Source organism: Ambystoma mexicanum, chromosome 2q, assembly GCF_040938575.1.
Source record: "Ambystoma mexicanum isolate Mex_15411 chromosome 2q, UKY_AmexF1_1, whole genome shotgun sequence".
NCBI lineage: Eukaryota > Metazoa > Chordata > Amphibia > Caudata > Ambystomatidae > Ambystoma > Ambystoma mexicanum.
In genome coordinates, this window is record NC_090924.1 from 239,603,116 (window position 1) to 239,621,916 (window position 18,801).

Consider the following 18,801-nt stretch of genomic DNA (forward strand, 5'->3'; position numbering starts at 1 on the left):
GAAGCCCCAACAGAAGAACAACCCTCGACGTCACACAACGCCAGAGACGATCATGTCCACGCTGCAATGCAGAACGGTTTCATGGCAGTGAACATGAAGCTAGATTATATTGTTTCCACCATCGGGTCCCTGAAGTCTAAGCTGGAAAAAGATGGGGCTCGCATTACAGAGGTGGAAGAAAGGGTTAGTGAAACGGAAGATAAAGTTACAAAACATGATCGTGACATTGCACACCTGGAGCAGGAGTTAAGCAAAGTCTGCAATAAATGCGATGATCTAGAATCATGATCTCGGTGTAACAACATCCGGATAATCGGGATTCCGGAGGTGGCCTATAAAGGCCTGATGGAACAATATGTTGAACACCTGATAAAAATGCTATTTGACCCATCTAGACTCTCAAAATACAGGTGGAAAGGGTGCATCAGGTCCTGGCTCCTGTACCTAGACTGGGGGCTCCCCCTTGCACTACTCTGGCTAAACCTCTCAACTATCAAAACAGGGGACCTCATTACGCATGCCTACCAGCACTGTTGTTATCGGACCAGCACACAGAGTTGTAATGAGGCCCAGTGTCATGATGCCTACCCCCGGGCATCAGGACCAAGGCCCTCAGCTCCGGAAGCAGGCATCCAACCATTTGTTTAAACCTCAGCAGCCCCGGCTAGGGGCTGTCTGGGTTCAGTCCTGGCATCTTAGGCGCCAGGCTCATCATAGAAATCAGTCCTGGCGCCATAGGCACCAGGCTCATAGACTTTACCTACCTGATGCAGACCATGCTGCAAAAGAGTCCAAGCCTACATGAGGCCTGGATGGGACTATTTTGTTACAGGGACTATTTTTTACTCGGGCGTGGCTCTAGGGAACTTCTTACCTGGAACTACTTTGGAGGCTATTTAAACCACACCCGAACAGCAGCATATGCTTCGCATTATTCTGCATCCAGCAGCGTGACGCTCACCGTGCCTGCAGCCAGCATCCAGTCTTCTGCCACGCCCGCGTGCCTGCAGCCAGCATCCAGTCTTCTGCCACGCCCGCCTCGAATCCGGAGCTCCTAGAATAAAGAAGAAGAAAAGGACAAGGTTAGAAAACAAACTTATTTCAAATTCCTCACCTAATTCCGGAACCATTTCATCTCCGGACCTGGAAAGTACATCAGTCCTGCACGCGTCGCTTCGCCAGCTCCAGCACGGCGCCATACTCACCAGTTCTCACAGCATCTTTCGATCCGGCACTGTCTCCATTTCTTCACCGTAATCCGGCACCTAGGGGACACAAGAAAAAACAAGGTGAGCCAAGGGAATCAACAAATACAACCTCTTACCACCATAGACTTACTTGATTTACCACCAGCGGTATTATTCCATAACTCTCCACATTTTCATATGCCGCATCTGTAAAGAGGGAGAAAAACAACATGTTAACGCATGAAATAGTTACCGGACAGCGTTGGGTAACACAGACTCTTACCTGAACGCCAGCAGCAGCTACGAGACCTTCTTCTCACAAACTCAGTTGCAACTTAAGGAAGGAAGGGGACAAGAGTGAACATCAGGCACATTGAACTCTTTGAACTTGATACTTACCAATCCCGCCAGGGACTTCAGAGTCAATACTTACCGGAACTCTCCCAACGCCTTCAAACCAGTGAAGTAACTGGTATCTGCGCGCCCCTGCAAGACACGCAGGATGGAGAGCTCATCTTTTACGAACATAAGGTGAGGTTACTATGGGGATATCGGAGGTGATTAGTGGGGGAGAGTGAGAACAGTTGGGAGGCCATCACTAAAACCCACAGGTGGTTAATCCCTGTCTCCACTTGCAGGAAAATACTTCTTCGGGTCCAGCAGACAAGACTAGGCAAGCCAGTCCAGACAGTCATCTCTGCACTACGCATCACGTTGAAGGAGCCGCAGCTGTCCGGGTCCGATCGACACCCCTGTGGGGTCCAGGTGAGTGTAACAGAACGCAAAGCCTCTCTACAAATACCCACCCGGGTGTTATGGAAACCTCAGAAACCGACCAACTGGCCCAATTATTGGGCGAACTTAGGGCGAAAGTACATGCCACTCGCCAAGAGACTAATGCCCTCAGGAGAGAACTGATTGTCTCAAAGGAGCGCACGGATGATCTGGCTAGGCAACTACTGCAAAACCAAGCTGGGCAAACGCCCCTACCTGGATATGGGGGAAACCCAACCCCCGTTTCATCAAGCAATCCTGTGCAAGTGGTTTTACCAGGAAATATTCCGTTAGCTCCACCCGAACGCTTTGCTGGGGACCCCAAAAGGTTCGCCGTGTTCATTAACCAATGCCGCTTGCACCTTTTATGCAGACCGGGAGACTTTCCAAATGACCAAGCCAAAGTAGTCTTTGTATTGTCATATCTTAGTGGCAGCACAGCGGATTGGTCCATTCCATTAGTCAACCAGGATGATCCTCTTCTGCGGGATTTTCAGGGTTTTCAAAGGAGCATGGAAAAACTATTCGCCAGACACTCACAGGGTCAAGCCCTGGACAACGAACTTTTATCCTTACGACAAGGTAACCAGGATCTGCTAACCTATATTGCAACCTTCAATAGGTTGGTGGTGGAAAGCGGGTGGCCGGAGGAAAAACGAATTACATTGTTTCATCGTGGACTTCGGGGAGAACTCAAAGATGTCTTGGCTCAAGTTGTGAACCCACCTCAGGATTGCACAGAATTTATAGACTTAGTGGTCCAGCTAGACCACCGACTTCAGAACCGAAAGAATGATCGAGCTAAGTTTGAGAACCGGGTATTGGTTAAACCCAACGTTGCCCCCAAAGGAACAGATGCATCTGAACCTAGGCAGATCGGGGTGTTAAAGGACCCTTAACTCAAAAGGAAAGAGAAAGAAGATGACAGATGCAGTTGTGTCTGTACTGTGGAACCTCAGGACATTTTCTATGGGATTGCCCTACAAAACCACCCAAGAAGGTGGTAGGAGTTGCTGATAAAAGCCACACAGAGCCTGATTCGGGAAATGACCACGCCCGACAAGCGTAGAGGTCCGCTTGCCGAGCTTAAAGAAGGACACTCAGACCTCGCATCTGATCATCCCAATGGTCCTACTTGATCCCAGGCAGCCATCACGTATGCACGTAGTAAGGGCATACATAGATAGCAGGGCCGTAGGAAACTATATGGACCACGAATTGGTGTCAAGGATGAATCTACCTCTTTGCAAAAAGATCACTTCGGATGTCATCACCACAGTTGATGGAACTGAGATTGCCTCTGGGCCTGTAACTCATTCCACTACAGAGATGACACTGTTGAGTCAAGATGGGCATTGAGAGACTATTGTGTTTGATCTAATCAAAGCCCCACAGTTCCAGATAATACTGGGGATGCCATGGTTGGAAACACATAATCCTTGTATAGATTGGCGAGAGAAGAGAATAACCTTCCCGGATTGTGCACACACCTGTTACCCAGAGAACACTTTGAACAAAGGCCTGTCTACAGTCGCTCACCCAATCGTGCAGTTACCTCAGGAATACCAAGAATTTCAGGATGTTTTTCAAAGAGAACAGGCCAATACATTACCTCCTCACAGATCATACGATTGTCAAATCGACCTCCTACCCGGTGCACAACCCCCATGCAATAGAATCTACGCCCTCACGGAACCTGAAAATCGTCACCTACGGCAATACTTGGACCAATACCTTGCTAATGGCTTTATTCGTCCTTCCAAGTCTCCTGCATCCTCAGCTTTATTCTTCGTGCCAAAAAAGGAAGGTGACCTTAGAACGTGCATTAAATCAGATTATGGTAAAAAACCGATACCCATTGCCTCTGATCCCCGAATTACTAGATCAAGTAAAGGATGATTGTATCTACACTAAGTTAGATCTCCGAGGGGCATATCATCTGGTACGTGCCAAGAAAGGCGACGAATGGAAGACTGCCTTTCTCACCAAGTATGGATTATTCGAATATCAGGTGATGCCCTTCGGGTTGTGCAATGCACCAGCAGCATTCCAGTATTTTATGAACAATGTCCTTCGTGAACTCATTGACGTCTGTGTCGTCGTATACATAGATGATATTCTAGTGTACTCCTCCTCAGAATCAGACCATGTTAAGCACGTGCGTGCAGTTCTTGAGAAACTACGCCAGCACAAGTTATATGCAATATTGGAAAAATGTGTTTTTCATGCTACGGAAGTTGAATTTCTTGGATTTATCCTGACTCCAAAAGGAGTCCAAATGGACACTCGAAAGGTGGATGCAATTCTCAAGTGGCCATCACCCAGTTCAGTCAAAGGGGTACAAAGCATGCTCGGATTTGCTAATTTCTACCGCAGATTAATTCCGGACTTCTCCCATGTTGTACAGCCCATCACAGCACTTTTGCAAAAAAACAAACGCTTCTTGTGGACCGATGAGGCTGAAAAAGTCTTCCAAGAGCTGAAAGCTAAATTCACATCAGCACCTGTCTTAAAGCATCCACACCCTGAGCTTCCATACATAGTAGAAACTGATGTATCCAGTTTAGCATTGGGAGCTGTCCTGTCCCAGAAGGATCCTGAAACCGGTCAACTTCACCCAGTAGCGTTTTGGTCCAGAAAGTTCTCAGCACCTGAGTTAAACTATGCGGTTACCGATAAAGAGCTATTAGCCATCAGATCTGCCTCTAAGGCTTGGCAGCACTATCTTCTTGGTGCCAGGCATACTATTACCGTAATCACCAATCACCGGAACCTGCAGTATTTAAAAACAGCCAAAGCCCAATCATCGCGACAACTTCGATGGGCATTGGTCTTTGCCGAATTCGATTTCGTGATCACTTATCGACCAGGCTGCAAAAATGGCAAAACAGATGTCTTATCCCGAATAGGGATGGGAGAAGCATATGCAAACCCGGAACCGGTGCCAATAATTCCCAAGCAAAGAATTCTTGGCATAACTACTCTACAGACACGAGAAGATATTCATTCAAAAATCCAACAACTCTTCGATCCAGCAACCCTGCAGGACTGGATAAAGAAAGGGCCGGACTACTCAGTCGTCAATGACCTACCTTACTATCAAGGACGACTATTTCTACCACACAAGGAAATACAAGAACTAGTCATCTCCAATTACCATGACACCCTGATGGAAGGGCACCCAGGTATCGCAAAAACTGAAGCGAAAATTAAAAGACAGTTCTGGTGGCCCACTTGGCGACAAGATGTAAAGTCATTTGTGATGTCTTGTGGCATTTGCGCCCAAAACAAAAGCCAGAAGAAATAAACTGCTGGCCTTTTACAACCTTTGGATATTCCACCTACACCATGGCACACCGAGTCTTTAGACTTTATTACAGATCTACCTCCATGCAATGGATTTAACACCATCCTAGTTATTGTGGATCTTTTTTCCAAGATGGCCCACTTTATTCCTTTAAAGGGGTTACCCTCTGCTTCGATTCTGGCCAAGGAGTTCCTCGAAAACATTGTTCGATTACACGGATTCCCTTCCGTATTGGTTTCTGACCGAGGTAGTCAATTTATCTCGCATTTTTGGAAGAAATGTTGTCAACTAGCACAAATCGACGTGAGGCTATCAACAAGTCACCATCCCCACACCGATGGTCAGACGGAAAGGACCAACCAGACCCTTGAACAGTACCTACGCTGCATGCTACACCAGACCGAAAGCAATTGGAAAGATATTTTATGGATTTCCGAGTACGCATACAATAACTCTGTAGATTCAGGAACCGGACAAAGCCCTTATTATACCATAAATGGACATCACCCTCGAACCTCAGAACTCGATTCGCCTCAGCACTTAGAAATGCCCGCAGTTAGTCATTTGCACTCTACTATTACACAAGCCTTTAGGGAAGCCACAGAACATTTGAAACAAGCAAAAGAGAAATACAAGAAAAATGCTGATCAACATAGAAGTGAAACTCCACAATACCAGATTGGGGATCAAGTTTGGCTGGCTACAAAACATATACCTCTGAAGGGAACTCGGACTTTTAATCCTAGATATTTGGGACCTTACACCATTAAGGCCATTATCAACCCGGTGGCCGTCAAATTGGAATTACCCTCTAATATGCGAATTCATCCGGTCTTTCATGTTTCACTTCTAAAACGAGTTCAACCAGGGACAAGATTAACCAAACCACCTGACCCCATCTTGATAGATGGAGAACCTGAATTCGAGGTAAAAAATATCCTGGACTCCGAAATGATTAAATCAAAACTTTTTTATTGATCGATTGGAAGGGCTACGGACCACAAGAAAGATCATGGGAGCCTAGCGACCACGTTCATGCACACGGTTGGTGAAAAGATTCCATCAGAACTTCCCAGACAAACCAGGGCCAGGGGGAAGAACAACTTTAGGAGGGGCCTTGGGGGAGAGTGCTGTCATGATGCCTACCCCCGGGCATCAGGACCAAGGCCCTCAGCTCCGGGAGCAGGCATCCAGACATTTGTTTAAACCTCAGCAGCCCTGGGTAGGGGCTGTCTGGGTTCAGTCCTGGCGCCATAGGCACCAGGCTCATAGACTTTACTTACCTGATGCAGACCATGCAAAAGAGTCCAAGCCTACATGAGGCCTGGATGGGACTGTTTTGTTACAGGGACTATTTTCTACTCGGGTGTGGCTCTAGGGAACTTCTTACCTGGAACTACTTTAGAGGCTATTTAAACCACACCCGAACAGCAGCACATGCTTCGCGTTATTGTGCATCCAGCAGCGTGACACTCACTGTGCCTGCAGCCAGCATCCAGTCTTCTGCCACGCCCGCGTGCCTGCAGCCAGCATCCAGTTTTCTGCCATGCCCGCCTCGAATCCGGAGCTCCTAGAATAAAGAAGAAGAAAAGGACAAGGTTAGAAAACAAACTTATTTCAAATTCCTCACCTAATTCCGGAACCATTTCATCTCCGGACCTGGAAAGTACTTCAGTCCTGCACGCGTCGCTTCACCAGCTCCAGCACGGCGCCATACTCACCAGTTCTCACAGCATCTTTCGATCCGGCACTGTCTCCATCATTTCTTCGCCGTAATCCGGCACCTAGGGGACACAAGAAAAAACAAGGTGAGCCAAGGGAATCAACAAATACAACCTCTTACCACCATAGACTTACCTGATTTACCACCGGCGGTATTATTCCATAACTCTCCACATTTTCATATGCCGCATCTGTAAAGAGGGAGAAAAACAACATGTTAACGCATGCAATAGTTACCGGACAGCGTTGGGTAACACAGACTCTTACCTGAACGCCAGCAGCAGCTACGAGACCTTCTTCTCACGAACTCAGTTGCAACTTAAAGGAGGACAAGAGTGAACATCGGGCACATTGAACTCTTTGAACTTGATACTTACCAATCCCGCCAGGGACTTCAGAGTCAATACTTACCGGAACTCTCCCAACGCCTTCAAACCAGTGAAGTAACTGGTATCTACGCGCCCCTGCAAGACACGCAGGATGTAGAGCTCATCTTTTACGAACATAAGGTGAGGTTACTAAGGGGATATCGGAGGTGATTAGTGGGGGAGAGCGAGAACAGTTGGGAGGCCATCACTAAAACCCACAGGTGGTTAATCCCTGTCTCCACTTGCAGGAAAATACTTCTTGGGTCCAGCAGACAAGACTAGGCGGGCCAGTCCAGACAGTCATCTCTGCACTATGCATCACGTTGAAGGAGATCGCAGCTGTCCGGGTCCGATCGACACCCCTGTGGGGTCCAGGTGAGCGTAACACCCAGGGACTTAATCCTACGCATGGCAAAAGAAAAAGGGGCGCTGTGATATGAATCCTCGGATATACACATATACCCTGACTTTGCCAATGAACTGGCTAAGCGCAAGTCATATGATACAGTCAATAAACTACTATGCGTCAGACAAGTCCAATATGCGCTACTATATCTGGCAAAGTTGTGAATACAACTTGGAGGAATGGCTTACTTCTTTGAGGCTCCAACTGAAGCAACAGCATACATTGAGTCAACAATCTCTATACCGCTCCTGAGAGAGACGCGGTGGAGGGGGCAGTCCCCCTACAGGCAACAATGAGCCGGACAACGTGGACAACGATTGACCACCCTTGGTGGTTTATGCCTAAAACACGCATTGATCATGGGCACAGGTAACTCATGTCATGGGGCTGGCGGCAAGAAGGCGGACTTCTGAGTAGCACCACCAACTGCACACAGTGCACCCCAATGAATATCTATATGTGTTCTATTCAGTTATGGGTTACATCGTCAAGTTGGGGGTGATGATGTGGGAGGGGCGAGGGGATAAAGTTAATGTGAATTGCAGAGGTTTTGACCTTATAGGTTTTTTCTCAAAAGTTGGTATACTTAATTTGGAAAAACAGTGCAGCCTGCTCCTCGACCACACAATACAAACACATCCTAGGTTATGCCTGGCAGTATCTGGGCCTTAACTGATCACAATCCAGTCATGTAAATGCAAATTTTGAGTCCAAATACATGAAACACCACACGGGAAAGGGAACAGGTCCAACATGTGTCAGTCAGAGCTAATGGCCCGATCACACACACATGCCAGGAGATGCAGGCAGATGTAGCCATGCGCAATCACTGTTGCCAAAATGTACAGCCCCACACATGGACACATGACAAGCACCCATGTGGGCCAAAGGAGAACAGTTCAGGAATCATAGGCCCACCACACAAACAACAACAAGCCACTCTGGCAGACCAACAGTCAATGTTCAATCCCACCGCCCACATTTACAAGCAAATATCGGAGCAGACCGACCAAAGAAGCCACATGAAAAGAGCAGAGCATACACAATGTAGCGTGAGTGTAATGCAAGCCCGCAGCTATGACTCCCAGAAGACTAACAACATGCTCATCTCTTCCCAACAGGCGCACACAGTCCTCTGACAGGGATGCATCTGGACTGTCAATATCACGCCGAGTAGGTGCAGGCAGATCTGTGAAGGCCTCACCACCTCCAGCTGCAGCAGACCCACCACTTCCAGCTGCATCACCAACATCATCACTACCATCACCCACCGCTGTAAGTGGCACAGCAGCAGAGGTGCATGTGGCTGCTGCCATCACCACACCCGTGGTCATTGGCCCCACTGTCCCTCCTGTGCCCTCCGCACCATCATGGGCACAGCAGCCATCAGACCATCATGGCAGGTACATCACAGATGAGGAGGACAATGACACTCCCAACCAGACACCCTGTTTCAGCCCTACAACACCACACAGCCCCTCCACTGCCACAGCACAGCATCCATTCACTTGCTGCACACCTGCATGCAATTGTGGAGGACCACACAGAGCTCACCGAACTTGCATGCCAGCAGCTGGACGAAATGTGCCTCATGCATGAAAGGCCTGGAGGTAGTCAGCCGCAGGAGTGCCCAGTCTAGAGGCCATGCCACTGCCGCCCTCCTCAATATTGCCCAAAGGTTAGTGAGGGCAATGAGATTGCCTCTGCCACAGCCGAGGCCATTACCCATGCCCTACAATTGACCCTTGAACACATGCAGGGCCAGGGGTCTGACCCACCTACATCAGTCCCAACCACAGAGAGCCCCCAGCATGTCAGCTCAAGGCACCAATCGCAGCAACTCCAGTCCCCAAAGGAGGGCCCGAGGGGACCCATGCCAAAGAGGGGCTGCAAGTGAATGTACACTGACTGGGTGCTTCAATGGGAGTGTTTGGTGGAGGGTTGTTTGGGGAGTGGGTGTTGTTCGGGGAACGGGATGGGGGATTTTGGAGAGGAGGAAGGGGCGTGTTTGGGGGCAAAGGGTTTGTTTGGGGAGGGGGTTTAGCGCTTCTGTGCATTAATAGTGTTAGTTAATACATAGTTTTCACCTGCATCACTGACTGGACATTCCTTTTTTCAAAACGAGTGTTTACTGTGATTGTGCATGATGACTACAAAGGTGCAAGGGGTTTACAGAGTGGAGGAGTAACCCAAAATAAATTCTCTATCAGTTCATGGCGGACCATGCGCCCATCCCTGGCATATCTCTGTGCACATGCATGGGGTGGGCTGGTGCTGAATCATCCTCATTGTTGGGTGGGGGAATGTCCAGATCTGGGGGCAGGGATATGTTGTGCCAGACGCAGATGTTGGGCAAAATGTAACAGGCCAGGACTATCTGCCCCACCTTTTCTGGCTTGTACAAGAGCACACCCCAGACCGGTGTAGGCACCTGAAACATGCCTTCAAGAGCCAAAAGTTCTGCTCAATGGTCACCCTGGTCCTCACATGGGCCCTGTTGTATGCCACTTCCTGCAGCATCTGGGGATTCCTCATAAGGGTCATCAGCCATGGAAGCAGCTGCTTTCCAGAGTCACCTACAAGAGGTAAGGACACGTGTGAGTAATGATGCTTGGCGGTGGTGTTGCCTCTGATGACAGAATCTCAATGGTCAGTCGGTGCATGCATGTCCCATGTCATATTGTGCCACACTGTTTCATGTTACAGACCTTGCATGTGTATTTCACTGCTCAAGAGGTGTTGCATTCTGGTACCTGCAGTGCATTGTGTGTGGATGTCCTGTTGGGTTTGAAATGGCCTTCTCAGTGACTGCTAAATCTCCAGTCATGTGATACTCCTGTGTGTTGTGACCTGTGAATTGAGGAGTGAGCTGATGGGCCAGATGCCGATCCTGCTCTAGATGTCCTGCTGGTTGTGGGTCAGAAGGTCAAGTATGGCCTCTCTGTTTAGGTGGTACATGGTTAATATATGCCTGTCAGTGAGAGTCCAGGACGAGGGATAACTGCACACCACTGCCTCTCCACTTGCATCCCCATCATCCTCCTCCTCCTCTCCCTGGCCTCCTGTTGCCTCTGCTGGTACTTCAGCCACTGCAGCAGTAGATTGGCATGTAGCGCCTCCAGTTCCATGTTTTCAGCTATGACTGGCAGCATGGTTGTATTATGAAGTGTTTTGGGGGTAGGTGTGGCCCTTTTGTACTCTTCCTGTGTGCATAGGGTGCACTTGGGCGGACCTGTGACCTTATTTCCTTCACTTGTGTCCATTTACCGGCTTTCTGAGGTGTTATCTCTGTCTTGGATTTGCTGATATTATCAGAAAATATCTGCCGGTATCACCAGCAACTCCAATCTCGAGATATGCTGGTGATACCATTGTGCGAGTATTACCGGTGCAGGTTTCCGCCGTTGCCAGTATTTTCGTTGCCGGTAATTCCAGATTAGGTGAAATTGGCGTTGGTAATTCCGGCAACTGGGGTCTGGCAAACCTGTACATTTCAGTACTGGTAAATGTGCTGGTAAACGGTATTACCAGCACTTTTACCGTGTACTGGCAAAGTTGTAATGAGGCCTTTTCCTTTTTCTGATGGATTTGTTTCACCATTGCCCCTAGCCAAATATGAAGATGTAAAATTCTTCTTCCCAGCAGGTAGCCCCATATATGCCGATATGTTGGGCAATCTAGGGAGTTCCTCATAGGAACGGGTGTCCTTGTTTCCTAAGGGGAGTCACTCCCAGTGAGGTCCACTTACCCAGACCCCTAGAGAGGGTCTTGCGGAGTGGGCTCACCTCCCTAGCCTCAAAGGGGATGGCTTCCCCTCGGAGAGAAGGGACGAATACTTTAGATTTGTCACAATGGGAAGCAATGTATGTAAATCATCTCATGCTTATTCTGAACAACTATTTGCAATTAATCAAACATGAAGACCTAGATTCCTTCACATACAGTGAAAGTCAGCATGACACCAGAACGAGTATTCTTTTTTGCCACGCATATTGCTAATATGGGTAATACTTGACTCAATTTCAAAAGTCGAGAGGTGGGCACCACTAGAATTAGGACACATTTGAAAAATTATTTTTGTCCACTTGTATAAAGTAAGTAAATTATTCCAAGGAGCCGACTGTGCGGAGCTCAGAGACACCTGAGCCAATGAAATCACAAAAAGAACAAACCGGGTGAAGAACACTCAGCTAAACAGTCGCTCTCATATGGTCCCTCATATGAGGTTACTAGAAAAATTATTAAACTAATTTGTAGCACGGTAGTGAAAAAAATCGGTCTTCTTGCTGAAGTACGTGTTCAAATGATACTTCAGAAGGCTGATGTAGTTTGAAAAATACAGCTATAATTTTGTGGTCTTTTAGCTTCTGTTTTAAATAGGAGAAGCATCCAACTTGGCAGAGTTTGCAAATGTGAGATTTATTTGCCAATGCATTTCGGAGGATAACCTCCTTCATCACGGCTATACTCTCTTAAGTAAAGTAAATTTAAGTCAAACAGGATCATAGAAATGTAACAATCAGGAAATAATATAGTAAGCCACATATCCATTATGAAATATTGGCATATAAAGAAATAACATGTACATACCATAAGTGGATGTCCAGTAGACAAGCGCTTAAACAAGAAAAAGGAAGAAACACAATTGTGGAAATAAGAAAACAACGTTTGAATTTTGCAGTCTGCATAAATATGGGATCAATGCGTATGTGAGTATCTTAATATAGCTGCCCCGCTATTCGTGGGGGCGTCTACACTTGTAAATGTTCTTTACGGTTTGAGAAGATCAATGACACCCAAATGTTGGTGTATGTCTCTAAATTTTCACTCCAGAGACACTAGATAAAAAAGATCATTCAGAAGAATTGGCAAATACTCACCTGTGATCAGAGGGTGCAACACCTCTTCAAAGAACTTCCGATATTTGCTTATCAAAGAAGTAGGAATATTCGATATGAAATAGTTTTTACAAGACCACCGATCAAGAGCACCAGCACACGACGAGTTGGAACTTTCCCTTGTTTACACTGTGCAAACTGCAACTTTGTCACCAAAGGTGACACCATTAACCACTCTCGAACAGGTCAGAAAATCAAGCTTAAACATTTCGCGACATGCGATAGCACTAATATAATTTATGCAATAAAATTCCCATGTGGTTTACAATATGTGGGCAAATCCAAAAGGATGGCTAAAACAAGATGGAATGAACATTGATCCTGTATATGAAATTCCAACATGAATTCTGTAGTGGCTAGACATTGGTTAGAGAAAAAACACAATCTATCGCAGTTTAGATTCCAAATCCTAGAGGTTGCCAGCACATCCAACCCACATGAAGACATGAACCTTAAACTCGATCAAAGGGAAAACATTTGGATCGATCGACTCGGATGCTTAAATCCATTTGGCATCAATGAAGAAATTAATTTTATGTGCTACATCTGAACATTTTATGTACTACATGAGAACATTTTGATTCATTTAAGAGTACTCTCTTTTTGACTTACAGCTGTTTGTTCCCAGTACAGTACTCTGGTTGTAATGTACCTACTCAGGACATTATACTACATAATGTTGTAATAAGAACTAACATAATTATGAATCATTGCGGCACTGTGTGACCTCCTGTATTGTAGGAGACAATTCTTAGTGTGTAACAAACTCTTTAATAACATGTATGAACTCGTTTAACTATGGTGTACACATGTCATCTAATGCAGCAGTAATGCCTTACATTTACCAGGTCACTTGAGCTGTGAGCTTGTATGATCATCATGACCATTTTTTCACTCCCCTTTTAATTTCGAATTTTGGTATTGTTTTTCATTCCCTCGTTATCATTTAGAATCACAGTTGCCCGTATGCTTAACTCGCCTGTAAAGATCATTGTTCAACTTCCGTCTCCTATCTATTAGACGTATTTAACCCTCAAGTGATTCCCACACATTTCTTTTAATTTTATTGTTGTTCTTCATAATTTAATTCTGGCCACCAGCAGAATGTACTTATTTAGCTATTAAGTGATTTTGCATTGATTGATTTACTCGCCATTGGTTTCAATTGTTTTTGACATACGCGCACAGCATTACCTTTCACAGTAACACTACGCGCTACCATGTTGCCATGACACCAGTAAGCGCAGTGATACCCCGCCATCCAGCAAACATATCACTGTTAGTTTCCAGCTCCAGTATAGTCACACAAAACATTTCACCCCAGTAGTGAGATATTATTAATTAGCCTGTTACTAACACACCAACATTAGAGTCTAAATGCGAGCATGACGACCAGCGCGTCCCGACCCAGTCTTCACAGACACGGTTGGGACCTGAGGCGCCTGAAACACTAACACACCCCCGGGTGTGCCGGTCTCGGGCATCTCTTGCAGTCACCATGGCAACGCTATAAGAACAGCTGATTGAGCGCCACATGCGCGCTCCTCATTCTGGAAACGCTGCCACGACAGCAGCAAGGTAAGCCATTGACACGGATGTGCCTTAAAGCAGTCCTTTTTACCATTTTAACACAAACAGTGATGAAAGTATTTTTATTCTCACCATAGACTCCACCTTGAGCCATAGATTGGAGGGCTTACATTACACTAATCGTGTGTTACATATACACGTGCGAGATACGTAAGTAACAAGCACGCTTCTGCGTTTAAGCTTGTAGAAAGTATGTAAGCAGCAAACACAGGACTGATCTAGTCTGTTATCATTAACTTTCAGATTATCATCAAACCAAGTGTAGACGCCCCACGAATAGCGGGGCAGCTATATTAAGATACCCACATACGCATTGATCCCATATTTATGCAGACTGCAATATTCAAGCGCTGTTTTATTTCCACAATTGTATTTCCTTTTCTTTCCTTTTTTTGTTTAAACGCTTGTCTACTGGGCATCCACTTATGGTATGTACATGTTATTTCTTTAAAAGCCAATATTTCATAATGGATATGTGGATTACTATATTATTTCCTGATTGTTACATTTCTATGATCCTGTCTGACTATGATTTACTTTACTTAAGAGAGTATAGCCCTGAAGAAGGAGGTTATCCTCTGAAATGCATTGGCAATAAATCTCTCATTTCCAAACTCTGCCAAGTTGGCTGCGTCTCCTATTTAAAACACAAGCTAAAATAACACAAAATGATAGCTGTATTTTTCAAACTACATCGGCCTTCTGAAGTATGATTTGAACACATACTTCAGCAAGAAGACAGATGTTTTTCACTACCATGCTACAAATTAGTTTAATAATTGGTCTAGTAACCACGTATGAGGGACCATATGAGAACGACTGTTTAGCCGAGTGTTCTTCACCCGGTTTGTTCTTTTTGTAATACTTGACTCAAACCTTTCTTCTTGTTTTATATTTGCTGCAATAGTTCACTTGTTATGAGTGCCAGTGTTTAATGAATGATCAGCACCATAATGTAGGGTTGCGTGGCAGGTAAGAAGAAGGACGCAGACTCTGATAAGCCATTTCACTGCTATATTTATTAAAGAAAATATAATGCCTATCTTTCCCTGTGCTATAAAGCAACCCTACCTAACAAAACTAGCTAAGTTGCTCGTCAGTCTTCGGAACAGAATTTGTCCACCATTCAAACTAACTCTAGCTGACCCAACCACTAAGATAACTCAAAAAGAGAAGAATTACTCTTTTCCCCTGGTGGGTTTTCACTTTTTCACAACTTCAGTTCAAGAGCTGATTTTCAGGTAGTCCCTGGTGACGGTTTTAATCAGTTTGAACAGTTCGCTCAATACTTTATTGGGCTTTTGTTTCTTTTCTCTCAGGTTAGTGTTCTATGGCGGTGTATTGTCCTCCTCTTGGTTCTCTCTACAGAGAGTTCTTCTTCTCTCTTCCCAGGGTAAGGTTATCCAATATTTATTACTCTCTCATTTAGTATTCTTTTCTCTTTTGTTTTTTTTAAATTGTTATATGGCTTCAAAGAAATCTTTAACAAAATAACAACTTCAGATCAAATACAATACATTAAGAAAAGAAAGGAAAAAAAAACAGCAAATGCCACAAAAAAATGTTTCATCGCATAACGTACATTCCACGCTTCATATCAAACTTCAACTAAGAGGTAGACAAACAATAATCTAGAACATGATGATATTAAATGTTCTAGAGTTTCAGCGTGTGCTGTGCTGCAAAACACGGGGAACCCCAAGTAAACAAGACCCTTCACTTCCTCCAAAGCAATTTTGTCAATTTGCCATACAAAGGGTTTGACCCTTCGTTTATTTGTGCAATACATGATTTTCGTTTTCACCCGATTTATCCTTAATTTTTGCAGGTCGGCATAACCACTAAATTCCAACAGAAGATGTTGAAGGCCAATTTGAGTTAGGTCAAAGATTATAAAATCATCAGCATATGCCAACCATGTTGTTTTGAGGAGCCCTATTTTAGGTGAGGCAAGAGCTGCTGGTTCAAGATGCTTGCCAATATCACTTAAGTCGAGATTAAACAAACAAGGCGCAAGCACGCAGCCCTGCCTTACACCTCTGGAGGTCGGTATGCTCTGTGATAGGTTCCCATTGTGGTCCTGTAAGGCCAATACATTTGATTTAGCGTGGAGACCAGTAATGAGCATTAAAATTCCTGCGGGATACCCCAATTCTGCAGCTTAGTCCACAATAAACCACAGTCTCTTTTGTACTGTTCGCAATCAATGATCCCTTTCTGATATCCGTCTTTGAACATATATTCTGATTGAGCCTCGTCTTCAGGATTTTCTCTTATTACTTTATTCTTTTCTTGTATTATGCTTTCTTTGCCTTGACTGTCACGTGTATGAATACTCCAATAACTATTCTCATTCATTCCTCTGGGTTTCAATGCCATAATATCTTTGTCTTGACTGGGATGAGTATGAGTGGTCCCATAATGATTCCCATTCACTCCTCTGGGTTTCAACATTATAATCTTTGTCTTGACTGGGACGAGTATGATTGGCCTCATAACAATTTCTGTCCCCCTCCTGGGTCTCCCATTTCCCCTGTTACCTGTTGCTCTTTGAGATAACATCAGCGGGGCATCTACTTTCTCAAGGTTGGTTCTCTCTCTCGCCAGTCTGGTTTCTCTCTATCTTTCAATGCTTTGTCCTTTGTGCTGTCATCAAGGATGGTCGCACGGTATTTCCAATACCATTAGGTTCCAGTGGTGTTTCTGGGACCACTGGTCCACCACAAGCTTTTTGCGGTCGCACCACCACTTTTCATCTCTCTCTCTACGTGTTCCAACACGCTATGCGTCAGACTTTGCTTCTCTCCTTCTCTCGATTCCAGGATGCAGCACATCTAATTTCGCTTCTTGTTCCTTCTCGGTTACAGGACTCTACAAGTGCGCTTCGCTTCTGCACCGGTCTGCGAGCCGTTTTGTAACTCGTGGGTTTTTTCTCTCCTCCAATATCCTCCCCTCTCATATATGACATAGGCGAGGAACTTCCCCGGCGTATGTCCGAGTTTCTCTCGCTCTGTGTCTCTGACACTCTCTTCTCTGCATTTCGTCCTCCTCATCCCTGTAGAATGGGATTTTACATTTAAAGAAACATTTATGGTTTCCTGTTGACAATAACATATACTTGTTGCTTCTTCATACACGTTTTCACAGGGTATGTCCCAAGAGGTATTGTTGGCATGTTTTCACAGGAACTGGAGTCCTTGTCCCCAAAGGGGCAGTCTCTCCCGGTGACGTCCCACTTGCCTTGACCCACAGGGAAGGTGTCGTGGAGCGGCCTCACCTCTCTAGCCTCACGGGGGGCTCCCACTTGGAGAGAAGGGATGAAGTCCAGTGATTTGTCACAGTTGCTAGTTCACTTGAAAACACAGACAGAATCTTGTATCTTCAGAGTGCATACTGAGGGAATGATACCTCATGCACTGATTTGCAAAGGTCTATCATCGTGTGCTCCTCCTCTTCCTCTCGGGAAGAGAAATGGAAAACAGTGCTTCTACTAAATGTTTTGCCCACACACTAACGTGACAGCCTTTTTCTTGATGCATTAGGTGTTTTTCCAAAACATCTCCCATGATGTCTCTTGAAAGTAGTGGGCGGATTGTGTAGTGGTCATACATATTATTCATAGTGTTAGGATCAACATGTTCAAATTGATTAGTTTGCAGTGTGTCTTCATATGTTTGGTAGCTGTGTTTATGTTCATGGCGACGTTTATGTCTTTGTAGTATTCATTGTGCTCTTTGAGATATACTGAAGCCTCTCTTAAATCAACAAGTTCTTGCCATTTATTTGTCTTTGTTGCTACTCTATTGTCCAACACAATTAAAGACTGATTTAGTTGATGCCCTACTCCCAGAGTTGCATTATATTATCTTTGAAGTGTAGTGGTAAATATGCAACCTCTCTCTCAAGAATGTCTCTAAGCAATTCTGATGGAGGCAATTTGGCATTTTGGGCAGTAATTGTATGATAGCTTGGAAAAGGTGTGCTGTTTAAAATATAATGTTCTCATTTAGGTTCAGTTGTTGGAGAGCTTCTGGAAGTGCGAATATTTCTAAGTTGTTATTGAAGGCTTGAGAGGGCATTTGGTGGCATAATCACTTATTTGATCACTGTGACTTTTTCTCTTTTGTTATCAAGTGCCTGCATTTTTAGGTGTTTTGATTAAATCATGTGATGTTTTGGAAAATAACATGAATTTAAATGTATGACTTGTTCATATCTACTTCTGCAACATATACACACAGATAAATAGGTTTGGGAATCAAGCATGGTTCATCTGTGAGTAAATGATTCTCAAGTTTGATACATTTCCATATCGCATCACAACACACAAGGCAGGTGTTCCATATTGCGTCCATCCTTTCCCAAAAATTGCCTTAAATAGTACAATTTACCAAGAGTGAATCCTCCTATTTTTTGCAGAAAACTTAGCTTCTACGTTGTATGAATTCAATAGAAATACAAACTGTAGAAGGGAAGCTTTTACCATCTGTAAAATGTTGTTTTCTATTCTTTTGGTCTTTGTGATGTACATGAGAAACTTTGAAATGCA

The 18,801-nt window shown here is 45.0% G+C and overlaps 1 protein-coding gene across 1 annotated transcript in view; it reads left to right on the forward strand.

Moving 5' to 3' along the window:
* Positions 1–18,801, forward strand: part of BAIAP3 (BAI1 associated protein 3) — a 2,154,334-nt gene that overhangs the window by 2,116,795 nt on the left and 18,738 nt on the right. The gene's annotated exons all lie outside the window — the stretch shown is intronic.